This window comes from Vombatus ursinus, unplaced genomic scaffold (genome assembly GCF_900497805.2).
Source record: "Vombatus ursinus unplaced genomic scaffold, bare-nosed wombat genome assembly UNPS02010822.1, whole genome shotgun sequence".
In the NCBI taxonomy this organism is placed as follows: Eukaryota; Metazoa; Chordata; class Mammalia; order Diprotodontia; family Vombatidae; genus Vombatus; species Vombatus ursinus.
In genome coordinates, this window is record NW_020950600.1 from 609,348 (window position 1) to 629,486 (window position 20,139).

General features: G+C 53.0%; 1 protein-coding gene across 4 annotated transcripts in view; it reads left to right on the plus strand.

Annotated features, from left to right (window-relative positions):
* The window catches only part of SIPA1L3 (signal induced proliferation associated 1 like 3), a 169,510-nt gene that overhangs the window by 18,686 nt on the left and 130,685 nt on the right, over positions 1 to 20,139 (plus strand). Inside the window, exon 1 of one of the 4 annotated variants that reach the window (XM_027855211.1) lies at positions 1,468 to 1,539. The exons of 2 other annotated variants lie outside the window; for them this stretch is intronic. The gene's annotated coding sequence lies outside the window, so the exon portion shown is untranslated. Of the gene's footprint in view, positions 1 to 1,467; positions 1,540 to 10,537; positions 10,617 to 20,139 lie in introns of those variants that run through there. One more of the 4 variants, XM_027855215.1, reaches the window with a different exon arrangement.

Here is a 20,139-nt window from a genome sequence, read left to right on the forward strand (position 1 = left end):
TCAGCAGTCCATGGTTTGTGGCCATTCTCGCGGGGTGTTGGCCCTCGGGGCGTCCTCCCCAGCCCTGCCTCTGGGAGCTGAGCAGGGGCCCAGCCCAGGAGAACCTTTCACAGGCGGCCCCTGCTGTGCTGCTGAAAGTTGGAAAACAGCTTCGTTTCCTGCTTTGAGAGCTCAGAATGGGTTCTTTTCAAAAGGTGCCAGGAGCTGAATGGGCCTGGCTGGCGGCTGGAGAAGGGGCCCTTGGGAGGGGCTTGCTGACTCCTGGTGCCCGGGGCGGGGGGTGGCTCCCTGGCTTCACCTTCCTTCTTGGGGGTCCTTCACCTGTCTGTCCAAGGCTCCTTCCGGCTCAGCCTGGGGTCCTAATGATGGGGCTAATGCCGCTTGATTTCTCTCTAATGAAGAAACTTGAACCAGGGATCTTGGAGCCCCTTAAAATGCATGTGAGCTTTTGTGTGTGTGTGTGTGTGTGTGGTTTGTTTTTCTTCTTCCCCTTTTCCTTGTGAGCAGCTCACAGTGAATTAGCCCAGGGCACTGTTTCTCTTGGCTCATGGGGCTCCCAGGCTGCGGGTTCCTGTGCCAGAGGACAGCCACCCTGAGGGCATAGGGGACGGAGCTTTGCCACATTGTCAGATTCGGGTCTGTCAACCTTGCAAAGGCCTTTTGGGATCATCTGAGCCAACCCCCTCATTTTAGGCAGGGAGGACTGACCCGCCTGGAGAAGGGGAAGGCGCTGCCACTCCGGTTCCAGCCTCTGAATGCCCAGTCCTGGGCACCAGGCTGCCCGAGAACAGACATCCTGATTCCAGAGCAGGTCTGGCCACTTGTAAAAATCAGCTTTTTCCTATTTCAGCCAAAGCAGGATGTTTCTTAAAGCCTTTGACGCTGGCTTGAGGGTTCTGCCTTAGGAAACCTGGCATTTTTGGTGGGAAAGGCCCCATGGCGGCTTCTCTGCCACATCGTAGTGTTTCTCTTGTCATTGGACACTGGGGGCTTGGCCTCTGGCCCCTTGCAGAGCTCCCATGTTGGAGCAGTCCCTCCTCTGCAGAGTGCTGTGAGGCCTGCCAAAGGCTCCCCATCACCCTGTGCGATTGGGTTCTGTTGATTTCCATTTTATATGTAAAGAAAGCAAGTCCCACAGGGGTGAAGGGACTGGCCCAGTGTGTTAGGGCCCTTCTAAGGCGTGTGTACGAAAACCAAAGGCTGTTTGTCCTCTTGCTGACTCCTGGGAGTCATGGGAGAATTCCCATTGTGGATCCAGAGTGTTTGGTTGTCCATGGTCCACCTGCCCCACCCCTCAGGTGCTGCCCTATGACCTTGACGTAGCCTGGTGTGCTGGGGCTGGGCGTGGGGCGTCTTTATTGGCCTGAGTAACCAGGAAGAAAATCCTTGAGATTGTTGGCAGACTGTCCTGGCCCTGCCCACGGCATCTGCTGCCCTCTTGCCTCTCCTGCCCGGGGAGAGCCCGGAGCCCTGGAAACTCTTCTCGGCTCCCTAGGAAGCTTTCTCTGGAGGAATAGAGAGCTTTGCTTATTGCAGCAGGTATGGGGTAAGCCCCTGGGCCAGCATGGGTGCTGAGCTAGGCCCCGTCCTGACGTCCTTCCCGTCCTGAGACAGAGGTTGGCACGGTTAGAAACACTTCTCTTTAAAATTCTCTGGCTGGTTTTAGTTTAGTGGTAAATGGTTCGGGCATGGGGGGAGACAGGTAAATCAAGATGCAGTGTTCCTCCCCCAGCCCAGGTCTGCAGCTTGGTTGGGCTCTTCCTGCCAAGCACCTCTTCACTGTTGGGCACCCCCCGTGACTTCAGGGGGCACGTGCTTGCATCCCTGAAGGGCAGAATCAGGAGCGGTTTGATGGGAACAAGCCACCTGGCTTTGGGTAGGACAGCTTCCTGTGAAGCTGGCAGGGAAGCTTCCCTTTTGACTTAGACCTTGAGCCACCTTTAGGGAGGAGGCATTTAGCACGGGTGCCTGAGCCCAGAGGGCTATAAAGAGCTGATGGGACTGCGTGTGCCATGGACCTTGGTCTGCCAGGCAACCTTCACTGATTGAGCCCTGGGAAGCTTCTCTCGCAATCAGTAAACACCTACTAAGTACCTACTATGTGCCAGGCACTGTGCTAAGTGCTGGAGATACAAAGAGAGGCAAAAGGCAGTGCCTGCCTTCAAGGAGCTCCCAGTCTAATGAGGGAGACAGTGTACAAACCACCATGTTTGAGCTGCCTATGGGAATAAGAGGAACAGAGGGAAGGCACTAGAATTATGGGGGCTCGAGGGGCAGCTAGGTGGCGCAGTGGATAGAGCACCGGCCCTGAAGTCAGGAGGACCTGAGTTCAAATCCAGCCTCAGACCAAACATTTGACACTTACTAGCTGTGTGACCCTGGGCAAGTCACTTAACCCCAAATGCCTCACAGAAAAAAAAAAAAAAGAATTACGGGGGCTTGGGAAGGGATCTTAACTGGGACCTGAAGGAAGCCAGGGAAGCCAGGAGGTGGATATGACAAGGGAGAGCACGCCAGGCATGGGGCACAGCCTGGGGAAACACCTGGAGGTGGGAGATAGAGGCCAGTGTCAGTGGATCATAGTGTATGTTGTATTGGGTAGGGAGGATGTAAGGTGTAAGAAAACTGGAAGGGTGGGAGGGGGCCAGGCTGTGAAGGAAATTGAATGCCAAGCAGAAAGCTTTGTATTTGCCCCTGAGGCGATAGGGAGCCGCTGGGGTTTATCGAGTAGGGGGGTGGCATCATCATGCCTGTGCCGGTGGAACCATGGGTTGGAGTGGGGAGAGACTTGAGGCAGGCATGGGGTGGTGAAGACACGCACCAGGGTGGCGGCAGTGGCAAGGACACATAGCTGTCTTCTCTTGTCTCATCTCCCTCTGATTGGTTGGGGATGGCGGCAGCGCCAAGCCGCCCCCCCCTTCCTGTGAGCGGCCTTCAGAGGCAGTGGAGGGCCCTGCCCCGAGGGAGGGCCATTGGCGGACGCTGGACATCCTTGCCTGGATTCTTGGGAAAGTGTCGTTATCTTCCGTCTGTGGGGGATGGAACAAGCGCTCGGATTCGGTGGCTCGTTCGGTCAGTAAGGCTGATTCGAGGTCTCGTGTCTGGTCCACCATGACAGAACCTCCCACTCCCCAGCCATCCCACTGACTCTGCAGGTGCAATGGAACTTCTTTTCTTCGTGGCTGGTGGTGTCCCCCGGCTCAGAGAGACGTTCACAGGGGACCCTTGAGAGGCCACTTGACCATCGTTTGGCCTTTCTTTGTATCGCCAGCTGCTTAGCACGGTAGTTGGCCCAATTCTTCATTGTTGTTGTTGAGTGATTTCAGTTGTGTCCAACTCTCTGTGACCCAGTTTGGGGTTTTCTGGGCAGAGATACTGGGGTGGTTTGTCATTTCCTTCTCCAGCTCATTTGACAGATGAGGAAACTGAGGCAAACAGGGTGAAGTGACTTGCCCAGGGTCATCCAGCTAGGAAGTATCTGAGGCTGGATTTGAACTCAGGTCTTCCTGACTCCAGGCCCAGCTCTCTATCCACTATGCCACCTAACTGCCCTTGTGCTTGGCACAAAGTGAGTGACTAGTCAGTGCTTGTTGATTGACTGATTGCCGTCCCCACTTTGGGCATTTAGGGAGAGACCCTTTCATAGGCACGGAGAGGTCACAGGTTCATTAAGCACTGGAATCCTTCTTTCCCCCCACACAATCACATTTTATTTTTTCCAGTTACATGTAAAGATAGTTTTCAACATTTATTTTTATAAGATTTCGAGTTCCAGTTTTTTTTCTCTCTCCTTCCCTCCCCTCCGCGAGACAGCATGCAATCTGATATAGGCTGTGCATGTACAATCATATTAAGCGCATTTCCACATTAGTTATGTTGTGAAAGAAGAATCAGAGCAAAAGGGGAAAACCACAAGAAAGAAAAAACAGAACACAACATAAGAAAAGGAGAGCAAATAGTCTGCTTCGGTCTGCATTCTGACTCCATAGTTCTTTCTCTGGATATGGGTAGCATTTTCCATTGTGAGACCTTTGGAGATGTCTTAGATCTTTGCATTGCTGAGAAGGGCTAAGTCTATCAAAGTCAGTCATCACACAGTGTGGCTGTTACTGTATACAGTGTTCTCCTGGTTCTGCTCATTTCACTCTGCATCAGTTCATCTAAGTCTTTTCAGGTTTTTCTGAAGTCAGCCTGCACAATAATATTCCATTACATTCATATACCACAACTTGCTCAGCCATTACCCAATTGATGGGCATCCTCTCAATTTCCAATTCTTTGCCACCACAAAAAGAACTGCTCTAAATATTTTTGTACATGTGGGTCCTTTTCCAATTTGTATGATCTCTTTGGGATATAGCCCTAGAAGTGCTGTTGCAGGGTCAAAGGGTATGCAGTTTTATAGCCCTTTGGGCATAGTTCCAAATTGCCCTCCAAAATGGTTGGACCATTTCACAACTCCACCAACAATGCATTAGTGTTCCAATTTTCCCACATCTTCTCCACCGTTTATCATTTTCCTTTTTTTGTCATGTTAGTCAATCTGATAGATGTGATGTGGTACCTCAGGTTATTTTGATTTGCATTTCTGTAATCAATAGAGATTTAGAGCATTTTTTCATATGACTATAGATAGCTTTAATTTCTTCATCTGAGAACTGTCTGTTCATATCCTTTGACCGTTTGTCAACTGGGGAATGGCTTGTGCTCTTATAAATTTAACTTAGTTCTCTATATATTTTAGAAATGAGGCCTTTATCAGAGACACTGGCTGTGAAGATTGTTTCCCAGTTTTCTACTTCCCTCCTAATCTTGGTTGCATTGGCTTTGTTTGTAAGCACTGGAATTCTGAGTGCTATGCGTGCTGATCCTGTCATTGGGGCAGGAGAGGGAAGTTAGTTATTATTGAATGTTCTTGAAAAATATGTTCTGAAAGTCGTTCCCGGCCTGGGTCTGGGCTGCCCAGGGCTCAGACAGCCAAATGGCCACTGCTCTGTCTTGGCATCTGGTTCCCAAGCATGATATGGGGTGAGGTCACTCTCTTTCTCCTTTGTCTTTGCTTGGGACCTGGAGGGTGGAGGGGGTAGGAGCAATAGGGAGGAAAGACAGAAGGGCCTGGGGGTCAGGGCGAGATGACTGTACCAATGCATGATGGAGTTTGGAGCTGAGTTCAGGGGGAAGAGGGGAGAAGGCTAGGAGAGGAGCATGGGTTTTGTGTGGTGCAGGGTGACGGGGGGGTTGGGACTGCCATGGAGCCAAAACTTTTTCCCCTTGTTCAGCATCTTTCAGGACATGCTGGGTGATTGCGTGTGGGGGCCCTGCCTCCTCTAACACATCCTGGCCCCTCTGTGGGGCCCCAGATGGAGCCTCGGGGAGGCCTGCTTTAGCCCGGCTGCTCCTGGCAAACACGTGGTCCTTTGGGGGCCCTGGCTATGATGTAGGAGCTGCCAGTGCTGGCATCCAGCTGGCATCCCGGGTGCCAGGATAGGCCTTGATGGCAGGCCCAGCGCTTTCAGTGAGCACAAGAAGCTGTAAGCGCCCTTCACAGTGATAATGATGTCCCCTGTACCTGATCGGGCACGTCCAAGGACTTGTCTGCTGTGAGCCAGTGCATCTCAGCCAAGGTCTGTGAGCTGGCTTTTTGGTTTTGTTGTTTTAACATTTTGGAAACTGTTTCCTTCTCATTTGACCCTTGAGACTTGTGATTGTCCTCAGTGCCGTCTTCATGATCTGGTTGTACAGAACCCCAGCCGTAGAGCCTGGCAGAGCTCCGGGCTCCAAGAGCCAGGCCCTGGGGTAAAGTCCGGGCTCTGCCACTTAGGCCCTGCATCTCTTTGGCTGGGGCACTTCACTTTCCTGGACCTGTTTCCTTGTCTGTAAGATGGGGAGGTTGGCCTCCTGGCCTCCAAGGTCCCTTCCTGCCCTAAGTCAGTGACTGTGTTTTGTGGGGTCACGCCTGGGACCTTTCTGCTCACCTCCAGCCTGGCTTCTCCAGTTGCTTTTGGGACATTTTGAACTAGGTGTCCAGTAGATATCTTGGACTCAGTCTGTCCAAAACAGATGTTGTGGTCTCTCCTTCTCCCCCCCCACCCAGGCCCTCAGGCTCCCCCGACCCAGGGGGCATCCTGGAGTCCTCACTGTCTTTCACCCCCCATATCCAATATGGTGCCAAGGCGGCCATAGACGGCACCTCTGCAGCATCTCTTGAATGTGCCCCCTTCTCCCCCGCTGATCTGGCCCCCACCCTGGTGCAGGTTCTCATCACCTCACCCCGGTTCGCTGCTGGGGCCTCTGCGGGCTCCATTCGTCCACCAAAGGGTTCGTCCTAAAGTGCAGGTGTGACATGTCAGCCCCTCCTCAGTAACCTCCAGTGGCGCCAGATTGCTGTGCTTGGTCTAAAGAGCCTGTTAAACCTTGTCTCCCCCCCCCCCCCCCCCCAGTCTCTTTGCTACCTCCAGGCCTGGAATTCTCTCCCTCCTCATCTTTACTGCCCTCCCCTAAAATCCCACCCCTTACTGAAGCCTTTCCTGATCCATCTTAATCCTTGTAAGGTCCCACTGTTAATTACTTCCTTTTTATCGGCTGTGGTCTGTGTATACATCTCTGTTTGCAGATAGTAGAGTGGGAGCTCCCTGAGGGCAGCGACTGTCTTTTCTCTTTCTTCGTATCCCCAGTGCTTAGCTAGTACCTGGCACATAGTAGGCGCTTAAATAAATGTTCTTGACCTCAGTTTCCTCAGCAGTAACATGGTGGTGATGACAGTACCACCTTCTGCCTCCTCAGGCCTGGCCCTGTGGCGTCTGGGCTCTTACTGAGGAGTCCCAGCCCAGCCGGGACAATGCCCCCCTCCCCTCTGGAGCCTCAGTTTCCAGGTCATGAAGCACTTGCCCCTCCTGCCCCTCTGGGGGGCTCAGGGCCCACTTCTCCTCCATGAGCCCTTTTCTGCTCAGCCTGAGGACCAGGAAGGCCTCTCTGCCCTCCTCTGAACAGCCAGGTGCAGCCCTTGGGGTCACCCATCCGGCCTTGGGCCCCCTGAGCATTGGCAGTTATTTCAGCCTTCCCAGAGGCCGGAGTGCAGGTCTCTTGAGAGCAAGGTTGACCTTTTCTTCCCAGGTGCCTGGTGTAGTTCAGCATGGTCTTTTTAAAACTAGGGATTTAAAAGTTGTCATTAACCTTGTGTAGACATTCTGGCCTAGTCCAGATAACACACACCCGGCCCCTGGAACGCCATCCCTTGTCGTGTGGGGCCAGGCTGCTTTTGTCAGAGGTCGTCGGGCATCCTGTGCCCGGGGCCCCTGCTGGCACCGGCACCCGCTGGTTCAGGCTGTGTTGCACGCCATCTGGGGAGCTCAGCATTGGAGCCCACCTCCCTGTGCCGAGCCGGAATGTAGGGACGCCCACTGGTGGGATTTCAGTGTGTTGGGGTCTCTCCCCACCAGTTCAGCATTGGGGCTCTCTGCTGCAGATGACATGGGTACAGTCTGTCACATGTTTTATTATGTGTCCCAACATCTAATTGGGCTTCAAATGCTGCTGCTGCTGCTCAGAGAGAACAGTTTTCCCAGCCAGCAAGTGGCCCCCTGGGCTGCAGAGGGGGTGCAGGGCCTGGACAGGCCAGCCTGGGCTGCAGAGGGGGTGTGGGATTTGGCCCTTGCCTGGGTCCTAGCAGGCCTGCCCGCCCTCTCCAGGGCCAAGTGTGCCAGTGGCTTTATAGACTGGAGTTGGAAGCTCAGATGTTGACTGACTAATGGGTCCAGACCACCTCCTCCCGTGGTCCATCTGGGCCGTCTGTGCTCCGCCCCCGGCTGGAGGAGGGGCAGAGCTCGTTTGGCCAGGAGTCTGTGGTTGGGAGAATGTGGGGACCAGCCTGCCTGCTCTGTACTTTTTGTTACTTAGAATAATGCTGGAGTGCTCCCCTCCTCCCCAGGGGAAGGGCCAGGATGTTCACAGGCTTCCCATTCATCCCGCATTTGGCTGCCAGCGGGAGATGGGGCAGGTGGGGAAACTGAGCCAGGCCAAGAGCAAGGGGCTTGCTCCAGGACGGACCCCATGGGGAGGCAGCAGCAGAGCCAGCCCCCAGGGCAGGAAAGGTGGGCTCCCCCCTCCCGGGGCCACATGCATTAGCATTCCAGTCTCCCTGGGCCCTTTGGGGTCTGGGTATGAATCTGGCCCCTGCCTCCTCCTGGTTTCCTAGAAGCTCTGGGGGCATGGAGGATGCCGAGTGGGATGTACGACACAGAAGCTGTTGCCTGCGTGGGCACCGGGCACCGGCAGAATGGCCCCCACGCCCTCCCCAGGAACTCAGCCAGGCTGCCCCCGCATTCAGTGGAGGCACCCCAGATGTAGGGGACCCAGGGGACCCACTAGGAAGCGACAGAGGCCAGGCGTGTGCCTTCCTTCCCCTAACCTGTGGCAGGCCAGCCGCCTCATTTTGTGCCCTTATCACCTCCGCTTTCTCTCCTCCACCTACTGCGTGCTCCAGCCAGACCACACCCTGCCCCCCCCATTGCCCTGTTGTCCTTGATGAGCCTCCTCTCCAGGCCGCCGAGGCCCTCCAGGTGTGGGCCTGCCGTCTCTGCCTGCCCTTCCCCCCAGCAGAGCGGGAGCCCCTTAAGGGCTGGTGGTTTATCTCTGTGTTCTGGCTCCAGGAAATGCCTGGTGGGTTTTTGTCCACTTGGATTGAGCCTCATTGTCCTAGCTGATCTTACCTGTGCTGTTCCCCCCTAGGCAGGAGAGGAAGCACTTGGGCGTTCTCCTGGGATTCTTGCCTGGCTTCTCTCCTCCAGCCTTTCTGCCCCTCTGCTTGAGGCTGACTGCCGGTAGACCCCTGCCCAGGAGCCTTCATGAACCTGGTGTCTGCTTACTTGGTCACGTCCCTTCCCTGGGCCTCAGGTGAGGGGTTTGGACCCTTCTGGTCCTAGGCTCCCCCCTGCTTCCCACCTAGTCTGGCTACCAAGCTTTCTGTCCTTGGCCCTGTGTCCGGGGCAGCCTTCCGGCTTGGGTTAGAGAGTCAGAAAGCTGCCCCCCTGCCCAGTGCCCAGAGGGAGCTGGAGGCCTGTTCATGGTGGGCACGACGCTGGTTACCATTGCTGAGCTCCAGGAGGAGGAAGAGTTTCTAACACAAATGACTGAGCATCCAGCTTCCTACCGTGGGGACGCTGTGCAGCCAGGGATGGTGGGATGGGCTGAGCCTCTGAGGGAGGCAGCAGCCTGCCTCAGCTGACACGGGGGCTCTCCCCAGGCAGGCCTGCGGCCTTGTTTTGTTTTTGTTTTTGTTTTTTGTTTTTTGTTTTTTTAGGTAGTTGGGGTTAAGTGACTTGCCCAGGGTCACACAGCTAGTAAGTGTCAAGTGTTTGGTCTGAGGCCGGATTTGAACTCAGATCCTCCTGACTTCAGGGCCAGTGCTCTATCCACTGCGCCGCCTAGCTGCCCTACAGCACTCGGCCTTTTGTGTGGCTGGGGGTGGACACCCTTGGGTGCCCCTGCCCCTCCCGGTTTTCATAGTGATCCGTCTTTTAGGCAGTGATCTCAGTGTGAAGAGTTGAGGGCTAGTCCGTTACAGAGAAGGGGCTGGCATGGGCAACGTGGTGGAGGTGCAGAGGGTGAGTGGAGGGAGGAGCGGAGGCCTGCGCCCCCAAAGCCCGGAGGGATGTGGCGCTTTGGCAGAAAGGCAGAGGTTGGGAAGAGAGATGGATTTGTGGGAGCAGGGAAGGTGACCAGTTATCGCTTTGTCTGGGATATTCGACAGTGAAGGTCAAGTGTGAGCCTAGGGGTGATAAGGAAACAGATCACTTGAGTTCCCCCTCTCCCATTTTGCAGATACAGAAACTGAGGCCCAGAGAGGTTGCGTGGGTAAAGTAACACCGCCAGACCTGGCTTCCTGAACTTGATTCCATGGCTGTTGCCGCTGGGCCAGACTGCCAGCTGAGGTTGTTCCCCAGACTCAGCCAGTGCCAGGGAGCCTGGCTTGGATAAACTGGTTTGTCCCTGCAGGTCCTAGAGAACTGAGTTCCCTGAGCCTCTGCTGGCGTCTGTTCTCTCCCTCAGCCGGAGCGCACTGCTCTGCCCGTGGGCATCCTTGGGGGGGGGGGTTTCTGCCAGTCTGCCTGTCCCCCTCTGCATTCTGGCGATGGCTGCTGCCGGTGCCCAGCTGGCAGCTTGGGATCCACGGATGTGGCCACGGCTCGAAGTCCCGGGCACGCCCGAGTGGGATTTGTGGTCTCTGTGGAGGTCTGGGGGCAGGCATGAGAGAATGAGGCGAAGCCACAGTGCCTTATGAAGAGCAGATGCCAATGGAATGAATCATTTGACGAGCCCCTTCGCCACGCAGTGTGGCAGTCTCTTGAGAGCTGTGCTGATTGCCTCCTTCCCCTACGCCACCCCACTCATCTCGCGTCCGCGTGGGCTTCCTGGCTGTTCAGAGCATGAAGCAGGAAAGGACGGAAGTGCCTGGTGGCGTGATGGGAGGGGAGGGGCCTTCAGCTTCCTTCCTGCCCGGGCTTTCCCGTGGACTCGGGTGACCCCAGACTCTCCATGCCTCAGTTTCCCCACCTTGACGAATTGGACTCAAGGGCCTGTCATGTCCCTTCCCATTCCGCGGCTCTGTGATCATGGCTGTGAGTTTGTCGTCGCTTCCTTAAACCTTGGGCGAAGGAGACTCCCCAGCTTTCGCCTTTTGATATCAGCAGGGTAACCCTCTGTCTCTTGCCTCAACTCATCTCTGCCTTATGGGTCTGTAGCTTGTCTGAACCTGTTTACCTCTTGTCTCCCCCATGAATGAGCCTTGGAGCTGCTGGAGGGCAGAGCCTGCTTTTAGCCTTTTTTTTTTTGTATCTCCAGTTCTTGGCACAGTGCCCGGCACACAGTAGGTGCCTAATAAGTGTTTATGGGCTGCCAAACTTAGTTTCCTTTTTCTGTGTCTGAGTGGTGGCGGCTCTGGCCCAGGGATGCTGTCTACAAGAGAGCTCCCTCCCTGCGTGCTGGGACATGGTGATCATGGGGGCACTCTGCACAGCTCAGGGGCCCATGTCAGTGTGGATCCATCCCGCCCTTTCCTCCCTGCCATGTGACTGAATGAAAGCACAGAGGTCATTTTCTCTCTTAGATGGGTGACCGGAGGCACCGCTGTGTCCAGGAGGTGAACAGCAAAGCCGCCAGGGCTTTCTGAGGTTTCCCGGCTTAGGCAGTGGCTCCAGACTGCTGACTTGGGAAGGCCCTGGTGTCCCCGAAAAGAACCTGGCTTCCTTCCCACAGCTGTGACCTAGAGCCACCAGCATCTGCTGGAAGGCCGCCCCTGCCCTGACCAGCTGTCTGCAGAGGGATTCAGCTCTTCTTAGTAAGTCAGCACTTCCCTGGCTTCTGACTTTGCCTTTGGGGATGGGCAGGAGAAGCCTCTTGCCTGTAACAGCCCCACGGAGAGGGGGAAGAGAAGGCTGCCCTGGGGCAGCCCCTGGGGCCTTTGTGGCCTGCTCTCTTCCTCTGGATGCCCACAGGCACGGCCTGGCAGAGCCTTTCTCCAAAGGGGGTTCTCAGAACAGAAGCCCGTTTTCCAAACCTGCAGGAGTGCTGGGGTGGGCTCTGGACTTCTCTCTGTTCTCTGGCTCAGTCAGCTGTCACTTTTCTCTGCTGTCAGTGTGCTGGTCTCCTGTGGGCTTCTCTGGCGCTTCCCAATGGGCTGCCTCAGCTCTGTGCCTGGCTGGCCCAGCACGCAGCCACTCTGGTTAGCATTGTCTCTCAACTAAGAGCCCGTAGGTGGGCCAGGCTGCTTTCACAGGGCCAGTGCACGAGCCTTGGGCCACATGGTGGAGCTCCTAACAGGCTGGGTTTTTTTTCCCCAGCCTGCTTTGTTCTGTGTTCTGGATAGCTGGGGGAATTGGGCTCATGCTGGTATAGGAGGTTTTCCTGCGTTGTGATCGCATGGTCAGGGGGTGCCCTGCCTGGAAGCTGCAGGCCTGCTTTTGCCTAGATGTGCCTGTGACCCCTTTCTGCAGAAAGGCTCCTCGATGCCCCCGTGCATTTGGGAGCAGCCCCTTTCGAGTTGGCAGCAGCTGGTGGTCTGTGGACACTCAGGGGCTGGGAGACTTGGCTAGGTATTTTTGGGGGGGAGGTGGGAGGAGCTCTCAAGCCTTGCTCCAAATACAAATGTTGTCTTAGGTTGTCAGGTAATGGCCTGTCCCATGTTTACCAACCTGGCCCTCTGTGACACACCTGGGCACCTGCTGGGCTGTGGGGAAGAGGCGGAGGAGGCCCCACCATCTGCCTCTCTTGCCCTCCCACCCCCGTTCCTGGCCCAGGGATGCTGTGCGAGGTGTGTCTGCGTCAGGGCCTTCCTTCCTCATGTGCAAACACAGAACTGACTGGAGTGTAGGCCTGTGGGCCCCAGGGCCCTAGGAGGCGGAGTCTGAGAACTTGGCCAGGAGGAGGCTGTCAGACGAGTTCGGCAGCCCTGTGGGCTGGTGGGGTTGTTTGTTCTGCTTATCTGAAGTGGAGCCAACAATTCCACGGCTTCCAGTGGCCTCCTGGGTAGGGCCTCTGTACACCAGAATCTGGCAGTTAGAAGGGACCCGGCCTGATTTCCCTCTGCAAGCCTCAGGAGGCCCCAGGGCTGAGACGGATCTCTGGGCCCAGTGTTTATGGGAAGGTTCAGGCTGTTCCCTTGTTTGGGCCTCCCATCCACCCTGGGAGGTAGAGGCCCCGGTGTTATTCCCATTTTGTAGATGAGGAGACTGAGGCTCAGGGAGGCCAAGGACCTGTCCAGGGTCAAGTGTCTGGGGCAGGATCTGAACTTCCCTGTTCAGATTGCTCACCTTTATTCTGCCCTTTGGGGCCGACCTGACCACATCTAATCCCTCTTCTGTGTAAGAGAGCCTTGCAGTGACCCTTCTCCCCATTCAGGGCAGACTCAAGGGGGCGCAGCTTTCCCTGCTGCCCTGTGGCTCTGCTCAGACGTCCCTACTTGGGCTCCCATGCAGCCCTGGCTCTGTCCCTTCCCAGGAGCAGGGTGGCCATAGGTGGGTCATGTTACCTCTCTGAGCCTCAGTTTCCCCATTTGTAAAATGGGGATGATAGTAATAATTATTCTAACATTGCCCTCCCAGATTATTAGGGGCCTGGAGTTGTGTGAGTGTGTATTGGCCTATAAAATACACATACCCTAGGGGCAGCTAGGTGGTGCACTGGATAGAGCACCAGCCCTGGAGTCAGAAGGACCTGAGTTCAAATCTGGCCTCAGACACATAACACTTAACTAGCTGTGTGACTCTGGGCAAGTCACTTAACCCCAGTTGCCTTGCCAAAAACCAAAACAACACAAAACAAAATATACACACCCTGGATCTTTTGAAAACAGTTGAAGATCTTGCTCTACAATGAGGCACTTGGACCCTGGGACTTCCAGCTCTGACTTAGTTCTGTGTGTCTGGTCGCTCAGGAGGAGAATGTTGGGCTCCTCATTCTCAGTGAAGCTTCATCGGCATGGCCGGGCCTCCGGCAGGCCATCGGAGGTCCTCTGTTTATTGGGAGACACCTTTGATCCTGGAAAAGTCTTTCCTTGCCTGGATGCCAGAATGGTCTTTAGACAGTTCTCCCCATTGCTCCCTGAATTGTTTTCTTAATGTGCCCTTTGATCTGACCCCTCTCTCTGCTTCTCTATAACCCTCACTGGCTCCCCATTGCCGACAGAATCCAGGATAAGCCTGTCACCTTGGCATTCCAGCCTCTCCTCTCTGAGCCTTACTTTCCGCTGCTCTGAGCATCTTTGGGTGTAGAGCTGTAAGGGATGGGGGGGTGGGTCAGGACCTTTAGGAGTTGAAACCATTGTGAAAAGAGGGAATTGGGCCATGGGGCAGTCTTCTAGTCCAAGCTGGAAAGGCCCTGGGGGAAGAAGTGGCTTGTTTGAGATCACCCTGGGGCTCCTGACACCCAAGCCCAGCCTTGTTGGCCCTGGCTCTGCTTCTGCTTGTCCCTAGGGCTTGGGCATGCTTTCTCCCCATTAGGTGCTGAAACCCCTTCCTTCAGGGCCCAGCTCTGAGCCCCTCTGTGCCTCCCCAGGTGACTGATTTCTCCTTCCTGAAATCCTTTACAGCACCTTTTGCCTCCACCTTCCTTTGTGTGGGTCTGCCTCATCCTGTCCTGTGTCCCAGTAGAGCAGGGTCTGCGCCTGCTCCCTCTGCACGGCTGGCCCTCACTAAGTCTTGGGACGCTGCCCGTGGTGACCCAGCTAGTGATCGAGTGTGTTCCGAGGAGGTCTGAACCCCAGGTTTCCACCCCTTCCTCCTGGCCCTGTTCAGAGCGGGGCTTCACCAGCGTTGGGTTGAATTGAGTCACTGAAGCTTCCGAAGAGGGCCAGGCCCTCTCAGACTCTCTTTTAGAAGGGAGGACTCGTAGGCCCTTTGGCATGTGGACGGTGGAAGAGCTGCCGCCTGTTTATTCTGACCCTTCCACAGGGCCCCATGTTCCGCCTGCCGCCACCCCAACATCCCCCTGAGGACACACATAAGTGGCACCAGCCTAGAAGCAAGCTGCCTCCTGCCTCAGGTCCCCAGCTGTGTGAGACTCCAGCCAGCCAGCTGCCCTGCTCCTCATTGCCAGGCCGCTGTTGGGGCTGAACCGTGGGCCAAGGACAGGTCAGGCTGGCAGCATCCTGGCTCTGGGCCTCTGAGGGAGGGCTGGGGAGCCCGACACCCCCAGCCGGCTTTAGAGTGGTTTATTATTTCCTTCTCCGGCTCATTTTACAGAAGAGGAACTGAGGCAAACAGAGTGAAGTGACTTGCCCAGGGTCACATAGCTAGGAAGTGTCAGAGGTGAGATTTGAAATCAGTTCCTCCTGACCCCAGGCCCAGCGGTCTGTGCTCTGTGGCGCCCCCCCGCTGCACCCTTGTTGGTGTAGGATGGAGCAAAGCTGTAGGAAGAGCCGTTCTTCCTGCCCCACACCCCCAGCTGATTCCCCAAAGCGCTTTGGTCAACGTGCCAGACATCTCAGGAGGGTCCTCCTGTGGGGGAGTCCCCCCTCCCCCCCTGGGCTCCTGAGGTGACATTGCGTTGGTCAGTTCGTGTCAGAAGAAGAGCGTCCAGGGGTGGGAGGGGTCCAAGGCTGGGAGATGTGGCAGAGGAGGGGGGACATTCGGGGGGGGGCAGGAGGCAATGAAGGCAGGGCTGGAGGAGCCTCTTGGCCCTCAGCAGGAGAGCTGGAGCTGAGAAGGCTGAGGTGGGGACTAGGGCCGGGCCAGAGCGGGGCTGCTTCTTAAACTGAGGTCTGGGAACTACAATTTTCACTAACTTTGAATTGAAATCTACCATTTCTTTCAATGATTTAAAAACAGGATTCTGAGAAGGGGCCCAGGGCCTCGCCAGCCTGCCAGAGGGGGCCAGGGCACACAGAAAGGGTGAAGGCCCCTTGAGCTACAGGGCCTTGAATGTCAGCCCAATGCATTTCTGTTTTGTTCTGTGGGCCCTAAGGAACCCCAGAGAGTGACCTGGTGAGACCCGTGCCTTGGGGAGATCACTTGGCCACAGGGGTCATCTTGAAGGATGGCGCTGCCAGGGGAGAGGCTAGAGGCTGGGAGAAGGCTCTTGTCCAGCTGCCTCATTTGAGAGACTGAGGCCAGGGAATTGCATGGAGTTGGCCTGGACCTCCCAGTGAGGGAAATGTCTGAGCCAACATTTGAATCTGGGCCTATCCTGACTCTGTGCCAGTCAATAAATATTTATGGTGCCTGCTGTTTGCCTACATTGTGCAGAGCCCTGGAGGTCCAAAAGATGGTCCCTGCCCTCAAGGAGCTTGCCATCTAATGGGGGAGACCACAGGCAAACATGTTGACAAAGCTATGGACTGGATAAACAGGCAGTAGTTAACGGGGAAGGCTTCTAATAAAAGATGGGCTTTTAGCTGGGCCTTAAAGGAAGCCAGGGAGGTCAGTAGTCAGAGGGGAGGAGGGAGAGTGTCCCAGGCCTGGGGGGCAGCCAGAGAGAGTCCCCAGAGCCGTGGGAGGAGAGCCTTGCTCATGGAACAGCCAGAGGCCAAGGTCACTGGATGGAAGAAGACGTGGGTGGGGAGTGAGGAGTAAGAAGCCTGGAAAGGGAGGAGGGGGGCGATGAAGGGCTCTGAAGACCCAGCAGAGCATTTTGAATTTGATCCTGGAGGTGTTAGTTAACTCTGTTGAGTAGTGGGGCAGAGGTGACATGGTTGGACCTGGGCTTAGGAAAATCTCTTGGGTGGCTGAATGGAGGATGGACTGGAGTGGGGGGAGAACTGAGGCCGGCAGGCCCCCAGGTAGGGGTGAGGAGGGCCTGCACCAGGGTGAGGGCAGAGTCAGAGAGGAGGGGGCAAATCCAAATCTAGTGCACTGCCCCTACAAACGCGCCTCTTAGGTCCATCCTGGGTGTTTTCTGCTAATTGCCGCCTCACTCTTTTTTGGTGTCTTATGTGCTTGAAAGTGCTTTCTCCTTTATAATAACCTTTACTCAAACCTCATTTTCACTAGTAATTGAAGTTCACACTTAATTTTCACTTCTCCCCCCCAGGGAGTCCAGGTTGCAGGAGGAAGGAGCAGCCCTCCCCCGCCCCCCCCTTCCCCCCCCCCCCCCCCCCCCCCAGCTCCACAGCCCTTGGAAGGCTCAGGTGGAGCCAGCCCTGTCTGCTTCTGGGCTCTGCTACCTGTCTGTGAGAGAGGGGCTCTGTGTCACTGTGGCTATTGAAAAAATGGGGAGGCTTCCTTGGAAAATCTGAAATAAGTCATTGGGTCCATAAGCAGCTCGTAAAACAGCTGTGTGCCAGGCACTGGGGATGCAAAGATAGGGAGGAAGCTCTCCCTGCCCTCAGGGGGCTTCCGTTCTACGGGGTGTAAATGTGCACTCAGTATGTGCAGAAAAGATAAAGGCCATTTCAGGGCTAGGTATTAGCTGGAGGTGGGTGGTATCAAGAGAAGTAGCTGGTGGGTGAGGAAGCCAGGGATTCTAAGAGGCAAGAGCGAGGTCAGGAAGGAGATAGTCTGTGCAAAGCCACGAAGATGGGTGGAGTGTGTCCCGTGAGGATCAGCTGCTCAGTGGGGTCTGGTGGGGGGCAAAGGGGTGACTGAGAATAAGGCCAGAAAGGGGATGTTGGCACCCCTCATGTGGTGAAGGGCTTTACAAGACCAGTGGAGGAGGGCAGAGCAGGAGGATGGGGAGGCGCATAAGGAGCAGGGGCGAGGCATCTGGGCAGCTTGTGGCTGCCACATTCAGGAGAGTGGGAAGGTGGGGGTGGGGTGTATCTAGTGTTGCTAGACCTAAATTGAGATGTGGACGTGTCCTCAAAGTAATAACCGCTAACCTTGATTGGGTACCTTAAATTTGGCAAAGCACTTAACAAATATTATCTCCTTTTATCCTCACAAAATCTCTGGAAAGCCAGTTCTGTTATTATCCCCATATTTTTCTCAGATGGGAAAACTGAGACTGAGAAGGACTTCCCTGGGGTCACCTAGCTTGTAAGACTCAGCTCTTTCTGAGTCCGGGTTCAGTACTCTTGCCACCACACACACCATCTGGCTGTCCCAAGGCCCCATGATACTGAAGGGCAGGACAGGAAAGAATTTTAAAATAATGTCTTATTTTTCCCCTAATTACACGTAAAAATAATTTTTAACATTCTTTTTAAAAATTTTGAATTCCAAATTCTCTCCTTTCTCTCCCCCCCTCCCCGACATGTTTAGCAATTTGATAGAGGTTATACATGTGCAGTCATGCAAAACATATTTCCATATTAGTCATACTGTGAAAGAAGACACAGACCCAAAAAAAAAAACCCACGAAAGAAAAAATAAAGTGAAAAACAGTGTGCTTCCATCTGTATTCAGATTCCTTCAGTTCTTTCTCTGGAGGTGGATAGCGTTTTTCATCTCGAGTCCTTTGGAATTTTCTTGTATCATTGTATTTCTGAGAAGAGCTTAGTCGTTCCCAGTTGACCATCATACAGTGTTGCTGTTACTGTGTACAATGTTCTCCTGGTTATGCTCATTTCACTTTGCATCAGTTCATGTAAGTTTTTCCATTTTTTTCTGAAATCAGCCTGCTTGTTATTTCTCATAGCACAGTAGCATTCCATTACAACCATATACCACAACTTGTTTAGCCATTCCTCAATTCATGGGCATCCCCTCAATTTCCAATTATTTGCCACCATAAAAAGAGCTGCTGTAAATATTTTTGTAAAAATAAGCGCCCCCCCCCCCCTTTTTTAATCACTTTGGGATACAGACCTAGCAGTGCTGTTGCTGGGTCAAAGGGTATGCACAGTTTAATCATTCTTTGGATATAGTTCCAAATCGCTCTCCAGAATTCCAGAATGGTTGGATCAGTTCACAACTCTACCAACAGTGCATTAGTGTCCCAATTTTCCCACATTCCCGCCAGCATTTATCATTTTCCTTTTCTGTCATGTTAGCGAATCTGATAGATGTGAGGTGGTATCTCAGGGTTATTTTAATTTGCATTTCTCTAACCAATATAATTTAGAGCATTTTTTCATATGACTTCAGATAGCTTTGATTACTTTAGCTAAGAACAGCCTGTTCATATCGTTTGACCATTTGTCAATTGGGGAATGACTTGTGTTCTTGTAAATTTGACTCAGTTCTCTTATATATTTGAGAAACGAGGCCTTTATCAGAGACACTTGCTGTAGACATTTTTTTCCCAGCTTTCTGCTTTCCTTCTATTCTTGGTTGCATTGGATTTGTTTGTGCAAAGACTTTTAAATTTAATATAATCAAATTAATCCATTTTATGTGTCTTAATACTCTCTATCTCTTATTTGGTCATAAAATCTTCCCTTCTCCATAGATCTGCCAGGTAAACTCTTTAATGCTCCCTTAATTTGCCCATGGCATCACCCTTTATATCTAAATCATATACCCATTTTGACCTTGTCTTGGTATGTGGTGTGAGATGTTGGTCTGTGCTTAGTTTCTGCCATACTGTTTTCATGTTTTCCTAGCAGTTTTGTCAAATACTGATTTCTTGTCCCAAAAGCTTGGATCTTTGGGTTTATCAAACACTGGATTATTTTGTCATTTACTACTGTGTCTTATGTACCTAATCTGTTCCACTGATCTACTACTGTTTTTCTTAGCCAGTACCAGATTATTTGATGATTATCACTGTATAATATGGTTTGAGATCTGGTATGGCCAAGCCACCTTCCTTCACATTTTTTTTCATTGATTCTCTGATATTCTTTTTTTATATTTCTTTTTTATTTATTAATTTCTTTTAATTTATCAGCAATCACTTCCATAAGCTTTTGAGTTTTACATTTTTCTCCCCCTCCCTCCCCTCCTACCTCCCTAAGACAGTGCGCAATCTGATATAGGCTATACATATACATTCCTATTAAACATAATTTCACATTAGTGATGAGGTAAGTAAGAATTAGAACCAATAGGAGGAACTACCAGAAAGAGGAAACAAAACACAACAGAAGAAAAAAAATAGCAAATAGTATGCTTCTGTCTGCATTCAAACTCCATAGTTCTTTCTCTGAATATGGATAGCATTTTCCATTATGAGACCTTTGGAGATGTCTTAGATCCTTGCATTGCTGAGAAGGGTTAAATCTATCAATATTAGTCATTGCACAACATGGCTGTTATTGTGTACAACTTTCTCCTGGTTCTGCTCATTTCACTCAGCATCAGTCCATACAAGTCTTTCTAGGTTTTTCTGAAGTCTGCCTGCTCATCATTTCTTATAGCACAATAGTATTCCATTCCATTCATATACCACAACTTGTTCAGCCATTCTCAAATTGATGGGCATCCTCTCAATTTCCAATTCTTTGCCACCACAGAGAGAACTGCTATAAATATTTTTGTACATATGGGTCCTTTTCCCATTTTTATGATCTCTTTGGGATACAGCCTTAGAAGTGCTATTGCTGGGTCAAAGAGTATGCACATTTTTATAGCCTTTTGGGCATAGTTCCAAATTGCTCTCCAAAATGGTTGGATCATTTCACAACTCCACCAACAATACATTAGTGTTCCAATTTTCTCACATCTTCTCCAGCATTTATCATTTTCCTGTTTTATCATGTTAGCCAATCTGATAGGTGTGATTTGGTACCTCAGAGTTGTTTTGATTTGCATTTCTCTAATCAATAGT